This window comes from Staurois parvus, unplaced genomic scaffold (assembly GCF_062004578.1).
Source record: "Staurois parvus isolate SC_StPar_1 unplaced genomic scaffold, SC_StPar_1.0 ptg000503l, whole genome shotgun sequence".
NCBI lineage: Eukaryota > Metazoa > Chordata > Amphibia > Anura > Ranidae > Staurois > Staurois parvus.
In genome coordinates, this window is record NW_028318299.1 from 2,141,799 (window position 1) to 2,168,708 (window position 26,910).

At 36.8% G+C, this 26,910-nt stretch overlaps 1 long non-coding RNA gene across 1 annotated transcript; it reads right to left on the reverse strand.

Moving 5' to 3' along the window:
- Positions 1 to 1,565: 1,565 nt before the first annotated feature.
- Positions 1,566 to 7,846, reverse strand: LOC149451993 (uncharacterized). Its single transcript, XR_016314963.1, has 2 exons — positions 6,899 to 7,846; positions 1,566 to 3,145 (listed from the first exon to the last, which is right to left on the reverse strand). It is a non-coding gene; the product is annotated as an uncharacterized LOC149451993 (long non-coding RNA).
- Positions 7,847 to 26,910: the final 19,064 nt, after the last annotated feature.

Below are 26,910 nucleotides of genomic sequence, written 5' to 3' on the forward strand. Positions count from 1 at the left end.
CTGTTGGGAAAAGGTGTCCTTCCAATAAGAGAGACCTGGAGCTGTTTGCAAAGGAAGAGTGGTCCAAAATTCCGGGTGAGAGGTGTCAGAAGCTTATTGATGGTTATAGGAAGCGACTGATTTCAGTTATGTTTTCCAAAGGGTGTGCAACCAAATATTAAGTTAAGGGTGCCAATACTTTTGTCCAGCCCATTTTTGGGGTTTTGTGTGACATTATGTCATATTTGCTTTTCTGCCTCTGTTTTATATTTGTTCCAATACATACAAAGGGAATAAACATGTGTATAGCAAAACATGTGTTAATGCAATACCTTTTTTGTGTGAAATACTTGATTTTCAGGAAAAATATCAAGGGTGCCAACAATTTCGGCCATGACTGTATATATATATATACTCACTTTATTAGGTCCACCTGTTCAGTTGCTTGGTAACACAAATTGCTAATCAGCCAATTATATGGCAGCAACTCAATGCATTTAGACATCTAGATGTGCTGAAGACGACTTGCTGAAGTTCAAACCGAGCATCAGAATGGGGAAGAAAGGGGGTTTAATGACTTTGAACGTGGCATGGTTGTTGGTGTCAGACGGGCTGGTCTGAATATTTAAAAAACTGCTGATCTACTGGGATTTTCACACACAACCATCTCTAGGGTTTACAGATGGTCCAAAAAAGAGAAAATATCCAGTGAGTGACAGTTGCATGGAGGAAAATGCCTTGTTACATAGTTAGTCTGGCTGAAAAAAGACAAAAGTCCATCCAGTTCAAACATAAAAAAAGATCTAATCCTACACCCACAGTTGATCCAGAGGAAGGCAAAAAAAAAAACAACAGCAAAGCACGATCCAATTTGCTCCTGCAGGGAAAAAAATTCCTTCCTGATCCCTCATGAGGCAATCAGATATTCCCTGGATCAACTTTCCCTTATAATGTTATATCCAGTTATATTCTGTGTATCCAAGAAAGAATCCAGGACTTTCCTACAGCAATCCACGGAGCTGGCCACAACCAACTCTTGAGGGAGTCTATTCCACATTCTCACAGCTCTTACTGTGAAGAAACCTTTCCGTGTTTGGAGAATACATTTATTTTCCTCCAGACATAAAGAGCGCCCCCTTGTCCTCTGTGATGACCTCAGGGGGAATAACTACACCAAGTTCACTCTATGAACCACTGATGTATTATACATGGAGATCATATCCCCCCTTATGTATTATACATGGAGATCATATCCCCCCTTATGTATTATACATGGAGATCATATCCCCCCTTATGTATAATACATGGAGATCATATCACCCTTATGTATTATACATGGAGATCATACCCCCCCTTATGTATTATACATGGAGATCATATCCCCCCTTATGTATTATACATGGAGATCATATCCCCCCTTATGTATTATACATGGAGATCATATCCCCCCTTATGTATTATACATGGAGATCATATCCCCCTTATGTATTATACATGGAGATTGTAAAATATCGTATTGTCTCGATATTTTATTAACTTGTATTGATCAGAAATGTTCAAATAGAAAGTCCTTCCACTTCTTGCAATTACTCAAAAAGATGATTTAATAATAACGTTGCATAAAATTAGAAATAAAATATTGGCATACAGAATGGTTAAATAATGTCCAAAAAATATAGTTAAGTTCTTGATAATAAGATTGTATATATGTATATGTGTGTGTAGTGTGTGTGTGTCTCTCAAGGCTTCAAGCAAAGTGAGCATAAAAAGTCTTTGTTTCAACTCTTAAATGAGCAATCCAGCCCCCACCTTTTCCTCAAAATGGGCTGATATACTTGTAGTCCCACAAAGATAATTGGAAACAGATGTATATATATATAACAAACCCTCCAGCCTACTTCTCTCAAAGTCTGAGTGTAACTTTATCTCTTACATAGATGGGGGAGGATGGTAGACCAATTGCTACCATATGTGGCTTGAATGTAAAGGAAACCCAAGATATATGTTCATATATAAATTCACAAACTATGAAGTCTAATCACTTACTTTTCCCAATCTAGAACAAATATAAATATAATAACTCAATTATTCTATTAAGATCCAACTCATTCATACTTATGTTAGTACTGTTAATAAGAAGATATTAGGTATTAGGTTAAGGAAAGCTTCTAACATTTCCCTCTCAAAATGATCGATTTTATTGAATCTTAATCATTTTCCTTATCTTAATCCATTTATACACATTCTCGTCACTTTCGTATCCATTCAAGCGTTTTTGGATCTTAAGATAATTGATCTGAACATATCTTTAATTTGATTCTATAATGGGAAAACAAATTCTTTGATAAACCTTTTGTTATGTATCACATAAAAATATTTTTACCCTTATTATTTTCCTTTTACCAAATAATTCATCCCCTTAATAAATGTATAACTGTAACATTATAGTACAACACTTTAAAATATGTCACTTAAAAAATAGATGTTTCATATTTTCCCTCCAAAATGTGTGTAGCACATAGTTCTATAATCCACTACATCTTTTCAAAATACCTTATTAACATTTAACCATAACATATGTTCTCTAACTTCAATCCATACATGTATATCAAATGATTTTTTTTTTTTTTAAACATACATATAACACGTAAGAACATGTAAAGCTTGCCTAAATTTTTCTATATGTACCTTAAAAAAACTTATCTCTAGCTTAATTAACAACAGATGTTCTGACTAATTAACGTGACTCTGTTGTAACAAAAGTTTAACCCTTTCACTTCTGAAAATACATAGTGTGTGATTGCAAATGTTCATGTGAAAACTGATCTCATCTTGATATAGTAAACATATGTCAAAATAAAATGTACACACAAAAAAACCAATATATCTGATGATGAATGAATTATTTCATCAGTAGTCAAAAGTCAATTGTTTTATAAGTTCTTCCTCTATGAGATGCCTTGAGATGTCTTGTCTTCTTCTAGCACTCTGTAAAGTTAAAATAACTTTATTGAACATAAAAAGAACAACAAAAACAATGATGAATGAAATTCTTGTTGCAAAGCTTCTTCCAGAATAAATTTCCTTCTTGGAAAATGTATTATCATCTGAAAGGTTTAGAAATATTGGAACTTTCTTCCTTTAACAGTTACTCTTAGGTCATTTCCTGTAACAGAAATGCAGTATCATTATTTTGGCATTGATAATTTTACATTGATTAATCCTCTTACATTTATCTGTTAATATTACATATCATAATCACAAACATTTCTAGTTATGACATGGAAGACATATTTTGATTATAACACTTCTTATTGACTTGTAGTGTTCTTTTTAGAATGCAGCACTTCTGCCTGACAGTACTAGGGTTGCTGATGTAAATCCCAACCATGGCATCACCTGCCTGGAGTTTGTATGTTCTCCCTGTGCTTGCGTGGGTTTCCTTCGGGTACTCCGGTTTCCTTCCACACTCCAAAGTCATGTTGGTAGGAGAATTGGCTCCTATCTATATTGGCCCTAGTATGTGTATGTATGACTGTGAGTTAGGGACCTCAGATTATACACCTCTTGAGGGTTAGGGACTTATGTGAATGTACTATATATGTAAAAAGCACTACATATAAAATAGTAAAATTGACGACGCTATATAAGTACCTGAAATAAACAAAAATAAATATAACAGGACGCTACATCTCCATTATTGGTCATGATTCAAAACCTTGGTTTCAGAACCAAAGAAAGGTTTTGTATCAACCCAGAGATGACAAAGGATTATGCCTTTGATCTTATCTCTATAAAATTGGAAATATGCGTAGCTGTTTTTTGTATTGGCTCACTTCTTGTAGTGTAAGACTGATCTGCAGTAATACATACTGGTTTCAAACTTTTCTCAGTTCCTATGTTGAAAACATGAGGTACAAACTTCTCACTTACAGCTGTACAAACATGTGTTGGTATGTTTTCCTGAAAAGGTCTTTTTGTTACTTCTATCTGTATGTGTTTGGATGACAGTGTTTTGTACCATATAGGATAATTTTCACGATAATTGTCTGTTGAACCATCTTCCTGTAGGAGTTTCAGTGATGAATCAGGTGTCTGTAATATGATCTTACTTGATCTCACAATGTATTCAGTTATTTTGACTGCAAAGAAAACACTTAACAAGTTTTTCATATGTGCATCAAAGTTTTTCTCCGTATTTGCCAAAGTTCTTGAGAAGAAACCTATTATTTTTTTATTATCTTCTTTTAATTGTGACAAAGTTGCTGAGATTGCATTATTGGAAACATTGGTTTCTAAAACAAAAGGAACTTTACTACAAAACTCAACAGTACTTAATGTAGTAGCATTCTGCAAATCCCATTTCAATAGTTCAAAAGCTTCTTTCTCAGTTTGATTCCATTGATCTAACACACCAGCTTTTTGTCTCAAACGATCAAATAATGATCTAGACTTCTCTGCAAAATTGGGTATAAAATCTTTACAATGATTTACTTCGCTCAAAAACTGATGCAAAGCCTTGCGATTTGTTGGAATTGGATAAGCAGAAATAGTTCTAACTTTTTCTTGCAACATCTGTCTCTGTCCATGACTAATTTGCATATGAAGGAATTCCACCTGTCTTTTCATCAACTGAACTTTCTCTGTATTCAATTTCAATCCTGCTGTATGTAACAACGTAAATATTTCAGACAAAAGAGTGATATGCTCAGTTATATTTTGTGTAGACAAGAGAAGCTTGTCTACATGCTGGACAATACATTCTGGCCTAGAGAATTTAGATAATATTTTTCCCAAATACTCATGAACAATCCCATCACTTAAATCTAAGCCTGGAGCTAATCTTGTGAATGTATAAGTTTCTTTGTTGAAGCTAAAGGCAAGTTTATATTGACAACTCTTAGCTAAGGGTACTGACAAATGGCTATTGGCAATTTCAAGTACAGTGAATATTTTGGCCTTGGCATCCAGATGTGACATTATGTTACAATCAGGAACAATAGATCTGTTATTTGTGATGCATTTGTTCAATGTCCTGAAATCAACTGATAAAGAATATGAATTATCAACTTTGATAGGCCAAATACAATTATTCACCACTGATTGTACTTTCTTTAAAATTCCTTGCTGTAAAAACTCATCTACAATGGAAGAGATTGGATTAATTGATTCTAATGGCAATTTGTATTGAGGTTGAGGCTTAGGGTCTCTACCTTCAATGACAACTTCAAAATCTGTAAACAAACCTACATCATTTTTGCTTTGACTCCAAAGTTCTTTATGTGATGTAACCACTTGTTCCAATTCAAGATTGGTTCCTGTATGTGGCCATTTATGATCTGAAGACGTGTCAGCAGTTGCTGTACAAATACTTCCAACATTACCGTACATGGAAGAATCAATTAATGTTGATTTGGGCCTTCCATTTTCATCCAATAAATGTGGAGCAACATATTCCAACAGTAAAGAAGAATCTCGATTTGATCCTGATCCTAATTTCGGCAATGGCAGTAAACCATTCCTATTAATGACAACAGCACTGTTTACCATATTATTTAAGCTGTTGTTGACTCTCAGTGAACTGATCTTTTTAACTTCTGAGGCATAAGGCAACTCAGACAGACTATTGTTGGAACATGGAGGAGTAGATTGTTCAGAAATTATATTTTGGTCTTCTAATTCCAAAGCGTTTCTTTGTAAATCTAATTTATAATGAATACAATCTCTTTTCAAATGACCAAATCGTTTACAATAGAAACAAATAGTATTTCCTGTCTGCTCTGAGACTCTCGTCCTGCCTGTGACGTATTCATCATCATAACTGGGTGTGGCTAAGCACATGGTCTCTCTCTGTTCTCCATTTTGAACAATTAAACTTTCCTTCTTCTGATTGTTTAATTTAAGTTGTCTCCTAACTGTATCAATAACTTTGGCTGCTTGATCTAAATCATTTTTTCCAGTAGCAATAATAACAGATGCTGGATCAAGATACTTGAATTTTTTAACAAAAGCATTTACCATAGAAGGAGTCTCATTGTCTAAATTAAATATCATTTTGTATACTTTAGAAAATATATTTTTAAATTCAAAAGGATCATCATTAATCGTAGCTCTTAAGGAGTCTAAGATTTCCAAAGAAGGAATTTCCTCTCCAGTAGTAAATTTCAATAATTGACGTAGTCGGTCTGATGCATTGCTATGCATTTCCTCATCATCCTCAATATATGGCGTTTTGATTAATCTACATGCCATAACACTGGGGAGCCATAAACAGAATAGAAAATTTCTTTGCTCCTGATTTAAACAAAAATTATTACAAAAATTTTCATAAACCTCCATGTTATAGAAAGCATCGGCATCCATATCATAGGCTGGCATATCCTTCAAAATTTTCATGAGCTGATCAAGGATTTTAAGATTAAGTTTTGCAGCTTTATCCCTTAATTTTCTCTTACACATTTCTTCCTGATTGGTAGGATCTCCTTCCATAGACTGGATCTCTGGTACAAAAGATTTTTGTTTCTCTGCCTTAGTATTCACACAAATTCTTTTTACATCATTCTGCAGGTCAGATAACTGAATGTCTTGTGTTTGAATTGCACTTTGCAGATCATCTATTTGCTCAGTCAAAATCTGGCAATTAGCACATACACTGCTCTGATCTTGCTTCATTACACAATCAACAGTCTTAGGAACATCAAAAATCATGGCGTTAAAAACATTAACTAACTTCATTACATTTCTAATTTGTTTGCTCAGTTTCTTAAAGGAAAACTTAGATTTTTCTATCTTACTATTAGCCTGTAAGCACTCATTATACATGTACCGCCAAAGTTCATCATCTTTAACAAATGTAGACAGATTCTTGAATTCTAACTTACTCTCTCTAGATAATTCATCAATAAAATCCATTACTTACCGATTAAGAAGGTCTTTCTTTACATAACGCGTCTTTTCTCTCTTGGCGGGAAATGACATCACCAAGGAACAGCGTTGCTTGCAATTGCGCAAAATTCTCACCAATTCTGCTTTTAGGTTCTCGATTATGCTGACGATTCATCTGTTGCAGACTTTACTTCTCCTGAAAGCTTGAGTTCATATTTTGCTGAGTGTGCAAACCTCTTCCCTCTCAGCAAGATGAAGAAGAAAAAAGTCAAAAATAAGCGATCGGCGGAAACGAATCGAACTGGAGGCTCGCCACTGTAAAATATCGTATTGTCTCGATATTTTATTAACTTGTATTGATGAGAAATGTTCAAATAGAAAGTCCTTCCACTTCTTGCAATTACTCAAAAAGATGATTTAATAATAACGTTGCATAAAATTAGAAATAAAATATTGGCATACAGAATGGTTAAATAATGTCCAAAAAATATAGTTAAGTTCTTGATAATAAGATTGTATATATGTATATGTGTGTGTAGTGTGTGTGTGTCTCTCAAGGCTTCAAGCAAAGTGAGCATAAAAAGTCTTTGTTTCAACTCTTAAATGAGCAATCCAGCCCCCACCTTTTCCTCAAAATGGGCTGATATACTTGTAGTCCCACAAAGATAATTGGAAACAGATGTATATATATATAACAAACCCTCCAGCCTACTTCTCTCAAAGTCTGAGTGTAACTTTATCTCTTACATAGATGGGGGAGGATGGTAGACCAATTGCTACCATATGTGGCTTGAATGTAAAGGAAACCCAAGATATATGTTCATATATAAATTCACAAACTATGAAGTCTAATCACTTACTTTTCCCAATCTAGAACAAATATAAATATAATAACTCAATTATTCTATTAAGATCCAACTCATTCATACTTATGTTAGTACTGTTAATAAGAAGATATTAGGTATTAGGTTAAGGAAAGCTTCTAACAGAGATCATATCCCCCCTTATGTATTATACATGGAGATCATATCCCCCCTTATGTATTATACATGGAGATCATATCCCCCTTATGTATTATACATGGAGATCATATCCCCCCTTATGTATTATACATGGAGATCATATCCCCCCTTATGTATTATACATGGAGATCATATCCCCCCTTATGTATTATACATGGAGATCATATCCCCCCCTTATGTATTATACATGGAGATCATATCCCCCCCTTATGTATTATACATGGAGATCATACCCTCCCTTATGTATTATACATGGAGATCATATCCCCACTTATGTATTATACATGGTGATCATATCCCCCCTTATGTATTATACATGGAGATCATATCCCCCTTATGTATTATACATGGAGATCATATCCCCCCTTATGTATTATACATGGTGATCATATCCCCCCTTATGTATTATACATGCAGATCATATCCCCCCTGATGTATTATACATGGAGATCATATCCCCCCTTATGTATTATACATGGAGATCATATCCCCCCCTTATGTATTATACCTGGAGATCATATCCCCCCTTATGTATTATACATGGAGATCATATCCCCCTTATGTATTATACATGGAGATCATATCCCCCCCTTATGTATTATACATGGAGATCATATCCCCCCCTTATGTATTATACATGGAGATCATATCCCCCCTTATGTATTATACATGGAGATCATATCCCCCCTTATGTATTATACATGGAGATCATATCCCCCTTATGTATTATACATGGAGATCATATCCCCCCTTATGTATTATACATGGAGATCATATCCCCCCTTATGTATTATACATGGAGATCATATCCCCCCTTATGTATTATACATGGTGATCATACCCCCCCTTATGTATTATACATGGAGATCATATCCCCCTTATGTATTATACATGGAGATTATATCCCCCCTTATGTATTATACATGGAGATCATATCCCCCCTTATGTATTATTCATGGAGATCATACCCCCTCATGTATTATACATGGAGATCATATCCCCCTTATGTATTATACATGGAGATCATATCCCCCCCTTATGTATTATACATGGAGATCATATCCCCCCTTATGTATTATACATGGAGATCATATCCCCCCTTATGTATTATACATGGAGATCATATCCCCCCCTTATGTATTATACATGGAGATCATATCCCCCCTTATGTATTATACATGGAGATCATGTCCCCCTTATGTATTATACATGGTGATCATATCCCCCCCTTATGTATTATACATGGAGATCATATCCCCCCTTATGTATTGTACATGGAGATCATATCCCCCTTATGTATTATACATGTAGATCATATCCCCCCTTATGTATTATACATGGAAATCATATCCCCCTTATGTATTATACATGGAGATCATATCCCCCCTTATGTATTATACATGGAGATCATATCCCCCCCCTTATGTATTATACATGGAGATCATATCCCCCTTATGTATTATACATGGAGATCATATCCCCCTTATGTATTATACATGGAGATCATATCCCCCCCTTATGTATTATACATGGAGATCATATCCTCCCTTATGTATTATACATGGAGATCATATCCCCCTTATGTATTATACATGGAGATCATATCCCCCCTTATGTATTATACATGGAGATCATATCCCCCCTTATGTATTATACCTTGAGATCATATCCCCCCTTATGTATTATACATGGAGATCATATCCCCCCTTATGTATTATACATGGTGATCATATCCCCCCCTTATGTATTATACATGGAGATCATATCCCCCCTTATGTATTATACATGGAGATCATATCCCCCCTTATGTATTATACATGGAGATCATATCCCCCCTTATGTATTATACATGGAGATCATATCCCCCTTATGTATTATACATGGAGATCATATCCCCCCTTATGTATTATACATGGAGATCATATCCCCCCTTATGTATTATACATGGTGATCATATCCCTCCTTATGTATTATACATGGTGATCATAGCCCCCGTTATTCTCCTGAGCTCCTTCATGCCTCTTATCAGTTTCTTGCCCTTCTCTGTACTTTCTCCAGTTCTTTAATGTTGTTGATGTCAGAGTCAGAGGGGAATGTCCATCCCTTCATGGTGAAAGTGTACCCATCTTCTGATGGCTACTTGCAGCAGGATACTGCTTATAATAATTCCAACACCTTGCTGAATCTATCCCAAGAAGAATGAAGGCAGTTCCGAAGTCAAAAGGGGGTCCAACCCGATACTAGCAAGGTGGACCTACTTAAGCGTCCAGTGGGTGCATAGTAGAATTACCAAACAGTTATTTTTTTAATATGTCACAGAGAATGTAATAGAAGTATGTGCCTGCATCAGTAGTTTATATACAGGTAAACATTTGTTTCAAAGCTTCTTTGAGTTTGACATTACCAGCAATCAGAAGACTGGACTGAACCAGAGCAAAAGAAAAGATTGCCATCAAACACACCCAGTACCCCCAACTCTGACTGCTAAATATTGGTAACCTAAAAATATGCATAGTAAAAAATATTAATACATAGAAAATGATGAGGCAGGACATAGTCCGGACAGCACTCTGATCCTTCACACCGGCTTGAGATGTTCCCACATTCCTCTTTATGTGATAATTGTGATGCTTCAGAAACCAAGCACTGGCAGCCATAGTTGATATAGAAATTAGCAAGGGCAGCGAACACATAATTAGGGCGTACATTGAAAATTGCAGTCTCAGTTTGTCATACTCTGAGGTCACCTCAGCCATCATCATAGTTGAGTTTTTCGTTGAATCTTGAATATAAACAAGCAAGGCGAGGAAACTCCCAGACACAGAGATGAGTTCAACAGAAAGTATCATCCAAGGTATTATTTTTTCTATTTTCATCTTCATCCAAGACAGGAATCCTGGTTGAAACTGTACAATTTTGAAAAAATAAAAGAAACAAAGAATGCAAGTAAGCCATGAGCTAGAAGCAATGCTGTACAGAGCCAGATAGCTGAACATTCTGGAGATGTAAGGCGCATAAATTATTAATGGCCAAACAAGACTCGTTAAAACGCCTGCAGACATTACCATGGTGAAGCCAACATTCGAAACACAGAGAGCGACCACAATGCTCACGTAGGGTGCAAAATATTTCTCTTTACAACCAGAATGGATAAGAGAAACTATTATAAAGATGTTAGAACAGAAGCCAGAAATGACTTCAAATGCCAGGACACCAACACAGATCATTAGGGAAGGACTGATCATATTGAGAAGAAACACAGTCTTTGCTTGTAGTAAGAGTTTTGCTTGAGATGTTCTCTGCAAGACTGAAAGAAAGAAGAATCCAATGCCTTCTGGTGATGGATCTCACATGGGGAAGCTCCACCTTTATAAGGCACAGGGATCCTCTTTATCCCTGAACATGTAAAATCCACCTGTAGAATCTGTCTTCCTGAATGATTTCAGCGGGCTGACTTTGAATGCATGCAAAATGTGAATACCGAGGATCAGAGATCGAGTGGCCAAATTCAAATAGAACATGCAAAGTGATCCTAATGTTCTCTGTGACACTGACAAATCTAAAAGGAAAGGAAAGGAAAGGGAAGGGAAGGAAAGAAAAGGGAAGGAAAGGGAAGGGAAGGAAAGGAAAGGGAAGGGAAGGAAAGGAAAGGGAAGGAAAGGAAAGGAAAGGAAAGGGAAGGAAAGGAAAGGAAAGGAAAGGGAAGGGAAGGAAAGAAAAGGGAAGGAAAGGGAAGGGAAGGAAAGGAAAGAAAAGGGAAGGAAAGGGAAGGGAAGGAAAGGAAAGGGAAGGGAAGGAAAGGAAAGGGAAGGGAAGGAAAGAAAAGGGAAGGAAAGAAAAGGGAAGGAAAGAAAAGGGAAGGAAAGGAAAGGGAAGGAAAGAAAAGGGAAGGAAAGGAAAGGAAAGGAAAGGGAAGGAAAGGAAAGGAAAGGAAAGGGAAGGAAAGGAAAGGAAAGGAAAGAAAAGGGAAGGAAAGGAAAGGAAAGGAAAGAAAAGGGAAGGAAAGGAAAGGGAAGGAAAGTTTCCATCTCACTAATGTTTTGTTTTTAAATATTGTCTTTCCAAAGTTTTCATAGTTTATTAAATATTGGCGCTCACCCATCTGATATGCTAGTAAATCATTAATTGTCTATCTTTGCTTTTTTTCAAAATATCTTGTTTTATTTATTTGAATTCTGATATTTTTTAACAGTAAAATGTTATTTATTTATGTAATAAGTTGTTTAATGTTTTTTAAGGATGTGAGAAAGAATAATATCTGAATTGTAGCATACTATGATCATAATGGGAACCAGTAGATTTACATAACATCAGGTCACATGTTTCTGTATGGAATGTGAGCTGCAGCATTCTGTGCACTAAACATTAAACTCCTATTATTAAAAATAATATATATATATATATTAATATTTCACAACAAATGTAATGGAACTATGGGGGAGAGTCACTAAAGTGGAGCACTCAGAGTCTGGTGCAGCAGTGCATGGCAGCTTCTAACTTCAACTTGCTCAATTAAGCTTTGTCAGTGAAACTTGAGAGCTGATTGGTTTCTATGCAGAGCTGTGCCAGATTTTACACTCTCCAGGTTTAGTAAATGACCCCCTATGTGCCTGTTTTAGTGGTTTGCATACAGGTAAACATTTGTTTCAAAGTTCCTTTGAGTTTGACATTACCAGCAATCAGAATACTGGACTGAACTACAGCAAAAGAGAAAAGCACCATCAAACACACCCAGGTCCCAAAGCTCTGACTGTTAAATATTGGTAAATTAATAATTAGTAAAGAAATTAATATTAATGCGTAGAATATAATAAGACAGGACATAGTCTGAACAGCACTCTGATAATCCTTCACACCGGCTTGAGATGCTCCCACATTTGTCTTAATGCGATAACTGTGCCACTTTAGAAACCAAGCACTGACAGCCATGGTTAATATTGAAATGAAAAACGGGAATGAACACATTGTTATGAAATACGCTGCATATTTCAAACTCAGTTTGCCATACTCTGAAGTCACCTCAGGCATACCCACAGTTGAATTTTTAGTTGATCCTTGAATAAAATTAGACGAGGCTAAGAAACTCCCAGACAAAGAGATGAGTTCCACAATTATTATCATCCAAGGTATTATTGTTTCAATTTTAATTTTCACCCAAGCAAAGAATCCGGATTGAAACTGTACAATTTTTATAAAATAAAAAAAACAAAGACTGCAGGTAAGCCATGAGCTGGAGGTGGTGCTGTATAAGTTCACGTAGATCAGAATGTTTGTAATGTAAGGTACACCTAATAACGATGGCCAACCATAGCTTATTAAAATGCCTGCACACATCACAATGGTGAAGCCAACATTGGAAATGCAGAGAGCAATCATGATGCTGGTGTACGGTGCAAAATATTTCTCTTTATAACCAGAAAGGATAAGAGAAACTATGATAAAGATGTTAGAACAGATGCCAGTAATGGCTTCAAATGTCAGGACAACTAAACAGATCACCGTGGTAACGCTAAGCATCTTGCAAAGATCATAAACTTTATCTTTTAGAAAGCTCTGTCGTGAGATGTTCTCTGCAAGACTGATAGAATGGAGAATCCAATGTCTTCCAGTAGAGTTGCTTCCACTGAGACGTTCTACCTCTATATGACACAGGGATCCTCTTTTATCTTCATTTCCCTGACCATGTAAACATTATCTGTAGAGTCATCTTCTCCAATGATTTCAATGGGCTGACTTTGAATTTATGCAAAATATGAATACTGAGGTTCAGAGATCAAATGGTCAAATTCAAATAGAACATGCAAATTGAATGTAATGCTCTGTGTGACACCGGCAAATCTAAGGGACAAGTTGTTATGGACTTGTTTTATTTTTATTCTGTTTACAAATTTAAATGCTAAATGTACTTAATGTATAATAATAATAATATGTAATAAAGTTTAATAATCCAAACTGCTCCTCTCTTCCTTGCTATCCTAAAGATTTACTTTTTATTGACCCAACAACATCTTCTACTCTCTGTGCCCTTTGCTGATTTTGGCATTTCCAATTCTCTTTGCTGGATTGATGGGCCATGGCTATATACTGTATATGTGTTGTTTTAGACAAAGAATGGGGTTAATGAGGATGGGCAGTTGGGTTTTTATATCTTCTACATTCACTTCTCTTTTAGTTGAGCTATATTCATTATGAATGTTGTAAGTATATTGGTGTTTCTTAAAGCCCAAGTAAAGCTTGAGCCAAAAATGCATGGATCCTCCATAACTCTCAAAAGAAAAAGAAAGACCAACTCCAGCTACTATACTAACCTCCGATAGAAAGGACAATCCAATGCCTTCTGGTGGTTCTGGTGGTATATCTTCCATGAAGAAGGTCCACCACTATAAGACCGCGAGATCTTAGTTTTTTCATATCTTTCCTGACCATGTAAAATCCACCTGTAGATTCCATCTTTCAAAATAATATCACTAGGCTGACTTTGAATACATATAAAATGTGAATACCGAGGTTCAGAGATCAAATGACTAAATAGAACCTGCAAACTAATTGTAATGTTGTGTGTCATATAGGCAACGTAAAGACACAAACCACAATGGACACAGTTTTTTTTCTATTTCTTAAATATCTTTAGGAAAAACCATTTGCTGACCACCTGGTGTATGGCCTGCCAACAAGTGGTGATACTAAAACCATGGCTACAGCCATCATCTGGGTGTAATTTTTACAGCCGGAGATTAGTTGTTTACTAAAAGTGACCTGGACAGCTCTACAGCCACCTGATCACTTTTACAGAGAAGGTCTCCCTGCTGACAGTTACAGTGGTTCCCAGGCTCTCCCATTCCACCAGAGAGCCAAGGACCACAGTAAACTGCCAGGGTCAGTAAATACAGAGGACAGAAAGTAATATCCTATCTCTGATCCTCTCTGTAATGAATGAAGCTGGAGAAGATGACAATTTCCTCACTTCTGGTTTAAAAGCTTTCATTCCATGGATGTTACAGTCAGGGAGGCACCTAATAAAGCACAATTCAGCTGATCTAAAGGGCAGGGGAGACATTGGGACTCTAACAGACCCTTGATTTCTGCATAAAGAGTACCTGTCACCTGTCCAAAGCTATCACATGCGGGTTTGTTAGCTCCCTTGTGATAGAAATAAAGTTTAAAGAGAAGTAGGGCCTTTTTTTTTGCCCAGATATATTTACTTGGTGGATGCAGCATTGGTTCCATGCTGCATCTATCCCCCACCGGCTCTAAGGGTAGGACTGTCAGTCACCACTCTCTGCTCTCCCCCCCACCACGCTTACTGGAGCACTGGGCTGTGGAGGGGGAAGAAGCGGCTAGCTCTCACACATTGCTAAGAGGCTGAGTCAGGTGCCGCTCCAGACTCTGGGGTGGATTCTGGCTTTAAAGTCAGGATCTTTCCCCAGTCTGGACTGAATGAGTGATGTCAGCCGACAGCGAGCTCCAGCCTGCTGTCAGCTGAAAATAGGTCACAGGAGTGCAGAACAAACTGCACCTCTATGATCCACAGGAAAAGTACAGCCAAAGAAGCTTTGGCTGTACATCTCCTTTAAATGAAAAAGTGGAGAAGAACAGATTTTAATAATAAATAAAAGTCATTAAAAAAAATTGAATAGCACCCTGCCCTCCCCTGTATGCATACATGTGCAAAGGTTCTGCATTCATATGTATGCAGTGATTGCACAACACATGTATGTTATCCCCACGAATGTCAGAGTGAGAGAAATAATTCTAGGACCATCATTAATGCTTTATCTATGAAAACGTTTAGGAATCGTAGTTTGTCATCATTTCTTAGGGGCAAGTAATTTTGAGTCTTGGCGTGTTTGGTATCTATTTTCTCAACACAACCTTATCTTTTACTGTTTATTTTATTAAAAAATGGGTGTGTATACGTTTATGTGCACTAAAATTCATTTTAGTGATTTTTTCCTTAGAGCTTGTGTGTGATAAATTTCAGCAGCCACTATTTTATTCTCCAGGGCCTCTGTTTCCAGAAAAGCATACAATATTTAGGGGTTATAAGTCATTTTTAAGGAAAAAATGCAAAATTTTAACATATGTGAAAAATGTAAAAATGCCTAAAAAAAACTGGATACATTTTAACCATTTCACCTCTGAAACATTTAAACCACCTTTGGGCCCATTTTTTCACTTCTGCTATGGACCTGTTTAAATAGTAATAGATAATACATATATATTTTAGGACAAACAAAAGTTTTTATATATGGTCTTACAAAAAAAATTTTTTTTTTCATTAAATACATTTTTATTGATTTTTTTTTTCCATAAAACAATGTAGTACAAGCATATGTAAAACTGCCTAAAAAAACAGGATACATTTTAACCATTTCACCTCTGAAAATTTTAAACCACCTTTGGGCCCATTTTTTCACTTCTGCTTCACTTCTGCTATGGACCTGTTTAAATCAATAAAGTAATACATATATCTTTAGGACAAACAAAAGTTTTTATATATGGTCTTACAAAAAAAAAATTTTTTTTCATTAAATACAATTTTATTGATTTTTTTTTTTTTCATAAAACAATGTGGTACAAGCATTTGTGAAATGTATTTGGCAGTTGAGTACAGCATAACCAAAGTAAATGAAGCAGTTAGATAACACAGAGTGGACATAATAACAGAGAATATATAGTCAGGCATAACCTAGCTTAAGGTAATCAAAAGTACAAATATGTTGCAAATCAGTACATCATGTTTATTGGCAAGGAAAATAACAAAATTACATTTTTGACTGAAAATGGTGTTAAAAAAGCAATTCTTGAGCTCTCAGAAATCACATCCTCTCTAACACAACACACTCTTAAAATTCTGGTACTTCTTTCTCCCAACCCTCCTCATTATTACCTTTATGGGGATTCCCATAGTTCACCCTGGGTAAATCCCCAGCTTTCTTTCATTTGTGGGGTGTAAATGGAGAAACTTGCTTTTTCAAATTCATGAGTTGTGGGAAACTTCAGTCTTTCAATGACTTAAGAGGTTTGGACAATTCCCAATGGATCATTGGAGATATATACAATTGCTCAATTTTGTAACCAAACCTCTCCAACTATAAGATGCTTGAACACACTGTCCCTTTTTCGAGACCCTCTGTAGAGCAGATGTCAAACATGAGCATACATTCTTTATTCCAAGAACTCAGAAATCCTGTTATAAATTAATGAACCAATGGTACAGAGTCTCTATTAAATGTAAAAGGATATACATACATATGTAAGACCTTTTAGCACAAGAACTTGGGAATCATGTCATAAATGAATAAATCGATGGTATAGAGCGCCCAGTGTACACATATACAAGACCTTTGTTGGAGATGAAGCAGTCCACAAGGTACTGTCTTACATATTTGGTGGGACTGTTCCACACTCACCCAGTTCTAGACTGAGGTTAAAACAAACCAAATCTTGGAAAGCCCACTCTCAGCTTATCTTTCAGTGTACCCACTTCACAACACATCTCGGCAAATGACATTTAATGAGAGAGTTATAATACCACCTAAAGTACAACTAAAGGCAAATGTGTTTTTTTTAGTTTTGGATAGAGTGGAGATGGATTAGAATGCTTGTCCGATTTTTATTGCTGTCTGTACTCCCGTTAAGGAGATTTCACCCTCTCTACTTGTCCCATTTACCACCGTCACTAAAAGTAAAAGAAAACCCCAAATATTGGGTTGTCCCCAGAAAAGTAATAGATCTTCCAATGGGAACACTAGATCTGGTAATCTGGGGGGCCCCAAGGAATTCCCTTCATTTGCAGGGATTTCTTTTCACCTTCTATTTGGCTATGTGACAGGAAGTAAAGGGAAGTCTCCACAATGGGGCACAGATGGAAAAAACCATATGTAACCCTTCCTTACTCTGTCTAAAATGAAAATAAACATTTTGCCTATAGTTCCAATTTAATGCTGGCAAACCCCGTATTCCAACCCTTTAGAAGAAGTGCCATCTGCTAACCAATGCTGAATGGAATAATAAGGTCAACACCATTATGAAGACCAAACATCGGTTTAGAAGAAGTCCCATCTGCTAACCAATGCTGAATGGAATAATAAGGTCAACAGCATTATGAAGACCAAACATCGGTTTAGAAGAAGTCCCATCTGCTAACCAATGCTGAATGGAATAATAAGGTCAACACCATTATGAAGACCAAACATCGGTTCTTCTCTATGAGAGACCAATAAGATCATTTTTTTGTCATTTGGACAATATGGATGCTCCACCAAAGCAAAAGTCCCAACAACCATACAACCACTTTTGACCAATATACAAAACCTAGGCACCTAACCTCTAGACATCTTTATTATAGAGACCAACCTCCTTCTTTATACTCAGACCAGTCTAGGCTTTATTGATCTAGAGAGCCCACTGTTTTCTATTCAGTGGTCTTAACATCCAAGAGATATTATGCCCAACACCACTGACGGGAACCACCCCCCACCCCCCTCCTTGTTCCCAGACATTTTGGATGGTTTTGCTCTTTCTTTTTTTATGTTCTAACATACTGTATGTAAAACGCTCTGCATTGATATATACACTATAGATGTCAATTATTGCTGCGTATTTATGACCCGACTCTGAATATTGTTTGTTTGAGTACTGCTGGGTGTATTTTTTATGAAGTAGAAGTATTGATTATTCAAAAAGATTACAAAAAATGTAAAGTTATTTTCTGTGACATTCCAAAACTGGCTACATGTGTTAACCTATTAAATAGATATTTATAACAAAAAAAAAACCCCATAGGCAAATAGCATGAGGATATGGATTATACAACTTCACAGAACAATAGGTTGCAAGAAGGCCTAAACTAAGGTCAACTAAATTATTTGAAAATCATATAGAAATAATATTTGTCAGCAAAATACAGATCAATACAAGTGTATCATTTGATAATACCAAGCTAAACATCTATAAATGGTATTTAAAGTATATCTAATTCCCCAAAACAGAAATGTAATATGTTGCAGTTTACTCACCTTTACATGCGGTGGCTGCATTCATTTTCATTCATCAGGATTTTTTTTATTTATTTTCACCTTGTGAATAGTGTGAATGACATATTTCCTGCCCCAGGCTACCCTCACGTACTGAAAAAATGTACCCATGCCTAACTGCTCTGTTACCACATACACTCACCAGCCACTTTATTAGGTACACCTGTTCAATTGCTTGGTAACACAAATTAGTATTCAGCCAATCACATGCCAGCAATTCAATGCAGTTAGGCATCTAGACATGGTGAAGACAATTTGCTGAAGTTCAAGCCAAGCATCAGAATGGGGAAGAAAGGTGATTTAAGCGTCTTTGAATGTGGCATGGTTGTTGGTGCCAGATGGGCTGCTCTGAGTATTTCAAAAACTGCTGATCTACTGGGATTTTCATGTAAAACCATCTCTAGGGTTTACAGAGAATGGTCCGAAAAAGATAAAATATCCAGTGGCAGCTGTGTGGAGGAAAATTCCTTGTTGATGTCAGAGGTCAGAAGAGAATGGACAGACTGGTCTGAGATGATAGAAAGGTGTAGAACAGTAACTCTTGTCTATATGGACCAAATCTCTGAGGAATGTTTCCAACACCTTGTTGAATCCATGCCATGAAGAATGAAGCCCATTCTGAAGGCAAAGGAGGATCCAACTCAATACTAGCAAGGTGTACCTAATAAAGTGGCCGGTGAGTGTATATATCTTAGGTAAGCCATAGATGATTCAATTTCCTTTTCTGTAACTACGGGTTGCAGGAAAGAAAATCACTTGATTCCCCCATCAACACAGTCAAGGCTAGAGTGTTCTTCCGGCGGGGGCAGGCTTCCCCGTTGGCATGATGATTACTGCTGGCAGTTTTAGCCGACAGCAGTCACATTCCAAAAATCTGAAAGGCTGGTTATACTGAAGTCGATCAATGGATTGATTTCAGTACAACCAGCCTGCCCATGCACGAATCTTACCCCATCTCTGCTGAACCAGCCAAGATTTGAACTATCCATGGCCGGCTTTAGCTATAGACTTGCTTTCACCAGAGTAACAGGAGGCACACATGTCTTCCAGCTGTTTTTTTAACTGGGGGTTTCCAATTATTAGAGCAACGGAACGAGCTGTAGGATACAATGGTATAATTGCCCATCTAATTATGGCTACCATATCTCTACTGTTAAAATTTACTAAAATATGATCAACAACATCCACACAGAAAATTAAATCCAGCAATGCGCAAACCACCATGTTACCGGCTGCCCGGACTAGACCACCGATCTGCCGAGGGGAGCCGAGCTGGAGAGCATTCCTCCTGATACTCCAGGCGTGTTTCAGAAGTGATCCTACGCTGAGTGTAATACAGGTAAAAGTCAACGTAAAGGGCAAACAGCAACCCAACACCATGTTCAAGAGATTGAACAGTTCACTAAAGCCAACCACATAATCCATGCCTCTTAAAGGTTCTGTCACGTTTACTGGACTGCCAAAATGAATGGTCCAAATAAGAGGAAGGCTTATTAGAAAACATAAACCTGCCGACACCAACAAAAGCAGATTTGTAGAAGCTGACATCATCTTTTTCACCCACTGGAATAAATGGTGGGAGAAGTTGAACAATTTTGCACAGTAATAAGTTGAGAGGAGAGCGGTTTGCCAGAACCTTGTTTCCATGAGAAAAAAAAACATTATAAAATCACATAAATAAAGTCCCTCCGGGATCATCATGTTTGACGGTACATAAAATATGAGACCAGCGGCAATTATTATAAACTGAAGGATCATGTTAGTGAATGTCACAGCCGACAGGATCAGGTCGCAGGCTGTTGGACGCTTTCCTTTGCACCAACTTCTGAGATAAATGATCAATATTAAGATGTTTAGGATGATCCCTGGTGCACCCAAGATGATAGAAATGGTAAAAATCTCCAGATTCCACATGATGTGAAAAGTCTTTCTGGAAGACCTCCGGTCTGTTGAGTCACTACTGAGAAGTGTTCTTGTTTCTTTCCTCTGCCTCTTAATAGGTGAGCCTGGAATAGCCAGGGATGCAAATTCTCACTTTGTTTCCTCTGCCTGATGAGTTTTGAATATTTAACATTAACATGCTAAGGTGTCGCTACAGATTTGTTTAATATGTTCAGTATTGATTATGATTATGTTTTATTAAAATTAATTTTCCACGAGGTGAAAATATATTATGGAAGAATTTCAGCCAATAATTATATCAACAAGTGTAACAATTTAAATGCGCATTCAAATTTGCACTTACATGTTAAAGTGATTGTAAACTAGACATGTACGATTCACTTCATTATGAATCAAAATTTGGACAAATTTTTCATTGTTAAGGTTCATATGCATCTGAATTTCTGAATTTTAATTGTAACAAATTTAAATGAATTAAAAAAAAATGAAACAAAAGTTTGTCCACAATTTGAAACAAATTTGAATCAAATTCCACGACAAAATCTCGAACAAATTAAAAATATAAACATATTGCTAATGATTGCTGAGTTCCTTCAAAGACCATGTGTATTAGAATATAGCCGTCTTCTGAAATTCAAATTTCAAAAAGCATAAAATAAAACTGAATAAAATAGAATAGAAAAAATAGAATAGAAAATAAAGGGATATAATAGAACAGAAAAGACTAGAAAGAATAGAACAGAAAATAAAGGAATAGAGAAAAATGAATAGGAAAACTGAATAGAAAATAAAACAAATAGAATGGATTAGAATAGAAAAGAATAGAGTAAAACAGAACAGAATAAAGTAGAATATAATAAAAAAAAATTAAAGAATAAAATAAAATATAATAGAACACATAGTAATAGAATAGAATTGAATAGAATAGAATAGAATAGAATACAAAAAATAAAATAATACAATAAAATAGAAAATAAATGAATAGACTAGAATATTAAAAAATAAAGAAAAGACAAGAAAAGAAAAGCAAAGATAGAATAGAATAAAAAAGAAAGAATATAGCTGTCTTCTGAAATTCAAAAAACAGAATAAGATAAAAAAGAATATAGTAAAACAGAACAGAATAAAATAGAAAATAAAACAATATAATAAAATAGAATAGAAAAGAATACAATAGAGAAGAAAATAAAAGAATAACATTGTAAAAAAAATTAGAATAGGTTCAAATTGAATAAAATAGAAAGAATTTAACCTTCTTCCAAAATGTGAAGCTATTCTGCACAGTGAATTCGGATTGATTCAATTTGATCCTATTCAAATTTGATTAGATTGAAATCCATTGTAAAGAATTGAATCTGGTTAAAAACGAATAAGCAAAGCAAAACAAATAAAATAAAACAAAACAAACTTTTGTACTAATTCAAAACAAAATTAGTAACTTAATAAATGGATCCGAAACTAAACACATTTTTGGTTCTGCACATGTCTATTGAAAACCCATATAAAAAAATAACAGACATGTTATACTTACCTGATCTGTAATGGTTTTGCACAGAGCAGCCCAGATCCTCCTCCTCCCCTGATGATGCTCCTGCTGGCTCCTCCTCCTGCCAAGTACCCATCCTAACAAGCCTCTTGCTAGGGGGGCATTTGTGTGGGCTTGTTCCAGAGCCATGCTCCGTGAGTCCATTCACATTGTGGCTGCTCAACCCCGTATTTCTTTCTCAAATTTTTCTGCTCATGTGATAAACTAGTACCTACTACTAGTGATCAATGTGTCGCCCCAGATTATAAGAAGATCAATCACCTTAACAATGGCTAATCACCTTTTTTTTGCCCCTATTCCGTATATTCTGGAGGAACTCATTGGTAAGATCTGCGTAGCCACACACCGGGCAATAGTTCTTCAATGGAGATCTTCTGATGTTTCTGCTTCACAGATAATGACCAGATGAGATTGTATTATTCTGATGGAAAGGATTTTTCATACTTGACATAACTCAACATCCCACTTTAATGACAAAAGACATCCTTGGTTTGCACACCGGCATTCATTTTTTAGAATAACTGTAACTGATTCACATCTGTGTGGCCGCGTGGGCCACGATTTGCACGGGAACGAGAACCCATTTATTAGAATGGACTCCTGCGCCCCGGGACATGCAGGGAAGAAGTCCTTGCACTACTTGGGAAATCACAGCCCATACAGGAACCGAGGATCCCAGAACGGTTGCGATTTCCAGTGCGGGTATCGCATTCCTCTGTGAGGGTGGTGTGGCTGCAGGTATTTGTGCGGGTCCCACAGTGGCACCACCCGCACAGATGTGAACCGAGATATTATCTGCTCCTCATTGCATTTCCTAACTAGTATTGGGATCACTCATATGTGACGAACACGCGTCAGACCCCTGACCTTCTCACCAAACTCATGACTGAAGGACTAGCCAATCTAAAACCACGCTGTCACATGCGTAACAATGCCACGCCCAGCTGCACCCTGCACACCGATTTTCCAGCTAATTAGATCACAATTGACACACCTGCAGCCTGGGAACGTTTGTTACTGGGTCAGGTTAATTACGCAATTAACCCTTCACACTGCCACCACCTCCTTTTTGTACAGAGACAGAGGAAACTCAGCAATACACTAGGATGATTGGTTAATCGTCGGTATACCGCTATCTCCACACACAGGTTATACAGAGGGTTAAACACTCATAGTAGAGCTCTTCAGCAACAGGGATTCGTAAGTTACATTAAAGAGCTATAGAAACAGTTCAACACTTTCAGAAAGTAAGATTTATTACTAAAAGTTCAAAAGGGTGCAGTAGAAATATTTACAGAAAAAAGATGTAACCTATATATATATATATATATATATATATATATATATATATGCAGAGCACATCAGTACAGCAAACAGATAACAGAAAGGCGTTTAGGTAAATAAGTACTTGCCCACAAAGATGCCTGGGGTTAAGCAGTTTCCAGTCTTATGAGCCACAAAGGATCTTCTTGTCTCTACTGCTAGTTTTGTTGTTACAGGGCAGGAGACTCTGCTTTTTCTCTGTCTGCTAGATGTTAACACGCATAAGATCTCTCGTACTCTCTTTCTCTACACACCAAACATAACAGCCTCTTTTCTACCCAAAATCAATTGGTATCTTCTTACAACAGTAAGCCAATTACCTTATTTGGGCAAAGGATTGTCAGGCAGGTGCTCAGCATCATACACTGATTGCATTCCTGAGGGAGGGGGGAAATCGGAGGAGGGACACTGATTTGTTTTGGGGAGAGATACCAAAATGCAGAGGTTTGGAACAAAATCGGATACCGCGCCTCTCCCTGTGTGCATGATTGTTACACCATAGTAGTTCAATAAATCTTCCTGTCGGTATATCTGCTTGCCCTTACATTCTGTACGGGCATGCAGAAATGCTGGTGATCACTGGTGCAATGGTTTACAGGATTCTGCAGCAAAAAATAATAAATACACATTTTTTTATAATTTATAATTTTTTTATCAAAAGGTGAACTTTACCTTTAAGGGACTTAAAGAATATTTCACAAATACATTTTAAAAAAATCCTAATATCCTAGAATTGTTGAGACAATGTAGCTTTCTAACATGATACAAAACAACTGATATTTGCTGTGCTTAGGGTATCAATCATACTTTAATCAGCTTTGCTTTAGTTAATCTTTGTAATGATTGTCAACACACAAGCAAGTGTAGGATGCCAATCTGACAGAAAAAAACACCTTATAATGTATTTTTAGCAAGTTACCTTAATTGATTGGTAACTATTTAAAATAAAAATGTCAAAATGATGCAAAACTAATTCATTTTTTAATTTTCTCTGTTGGGCGAGCTGAAACTATTATTCCTAAAGCTTTATCTGTATATCAGTGGTAGCCGGAGTTCAACACAGAACTGACAAGTGATGTCATTTATGTTGAATAATTATAGAAAATTAGAAACATTGAATGAAGACTCTGTTGACCTAACTTAAAGCCTCTTACTATAGTTCAATACAGTATTGTTCACAGCATGGAGGTTTGTAATTTTGCTTCCACCTGTCAAATTGTGTATCTCAGATTCAAATCATTTGTGTCACCACATTCAAATCTTGGTGGGTTTATGTTACAATGTAAAAAAAGAAAATATGATGTTGATTTTACTAAGTGTTGACATTTGATCTGTGCTGCAGTGAAGAAGACTCTCTCTCTGTAAATATATATATATATATATATATATATATATATATATATATATATTTCCGTTTCCGCCACCCCCCTCTGCCAATCCCTCCACTGGCTTCCGATTGCGCAACAGATCAAATTTAAAATCCTAACACTGACGTACAAAGCCGTCCACCATACTGCCCCGAACTACATCACTGACCTAATATCCAAGTACCGCCCAACACGCACACTCCGCTCCTCACACGACCTCCTTCTCTCTAGTTCCCTGGTCTCCTCCTCCCATGCCCGCCTCCAGGACTTCTCCAGGGTGTCACCCATCCTCTGGAACTCCCTTCCCCAACCCATCAGATTATCACCTACTCTCCTCTCCTTTAGGCGCACCCTGAAAACCCATCTCTTCAGGGAAGCCTACCCCACCCCCTGCTAACTTGACCGACCTCCTCCACTCTTCCTACCACTCCATCCCCCACAGCTATCTCCTCCTGTACCACTATCCCGTCCCTTCTAGATTGTAAGCTCGAAAGAGCAGGGCCCTCCATCCCCTCATGTTTTGCATTGTATTGGTATTGTTCTGTCACATGTTCTGTCCCCCTCTGTAATGTACAGCGCTGAGTGAACTATTGGCGCTTTATAAATACTGTATAATAATAATAATATATATATATATATTTTTTTATAATATATATGATTTTTTTATAATTTTTTTTCCCCAAAACAAATATTCTGTCTGAGCTTGCATTGCGAAAATATCTAAATTTACACTAGCTATGGTCCATCCTTAGCTAGTGGCAGTCTTATGTGACAAGTTGACACGTTATGCCAAAATCTGGCAATCATGAGTTGATCACTATCATTCCCAACACTTTGACACCACCCTTTTGCTGCAATTCTGATGGCCCTTCACCCATTAGCACGGTATTATCTACTTACAGCCAAGAGCCACCTGATCCCTGGGAGACTTACCCACCCCCATCCTTCCTTTCTCTTTTCCCTCTTTGTTTCTTCCTCTTTTTCTTCTTTCTTTCAAATCTCCTGAAATTTTTGATCACTTTTAAGCTACTTAGTCTCTCCAGTTGGCCACCCATCAACTCCATTGATACCTAGTTCTGTTCAACCATATATCTCTATTATTAGTCGCTGTCCATAGAGATTGTTATCCTTGACCATTTTGTTGCCCCATCTAGGTTTGTTCATTTTTGTTACTTAAGTTAGTGACCACAGTTTTTTGGGGGTTTTTTCCATCTCTGGCTACCTTAGATTAAATAATTGTATTTAATGGACCTTGTACTGTCCAATGTGTCTTCAGTTACTGTGCTTGTATCCTGAACATTGTATTATGAATATGAATCAATAAAAACATTGAACAAGAAAATGTTAAAATATATTGCATGCCAGTTTTGAGTTGCCATAACTTTATGTCCATTTTAGATCTAAGAAGGTCATATTCAAACTAGGGATGAGCTTCATATTGGGGTCAGGAAGGGTTTGAAGTGAACCAAGCTCAGTTACATTTCACAGACCAAGCAAACAGATGCAGCTGTTCTGTCAGGGATCGGTGTTTCTGCCGCAATACGCTGGGCGGCGCATGCGCACAACACCGGTGCACCCTAGCCAGCGAGCAGCGGGACCTGGGCGATCGCAACGGCCACACATGCGCACTCGCGATCGCAGACATGCACCTGGCACCAATGACAGCACAGGGCGGGCTATTTAAACAGAACAGAGGTATGTCAAATTGCCGTTTGGTCTTATTGCTCTGTTCCTGATATCTGATCCTGTGAATCTTCTGTTGCCGACCTCTGCATTGTACCTGACCCTGCTGATTGTCTCCTGCTTAACCCCTGGCTTGCCTGACCATCCTTCTGCCTGATCCTCTG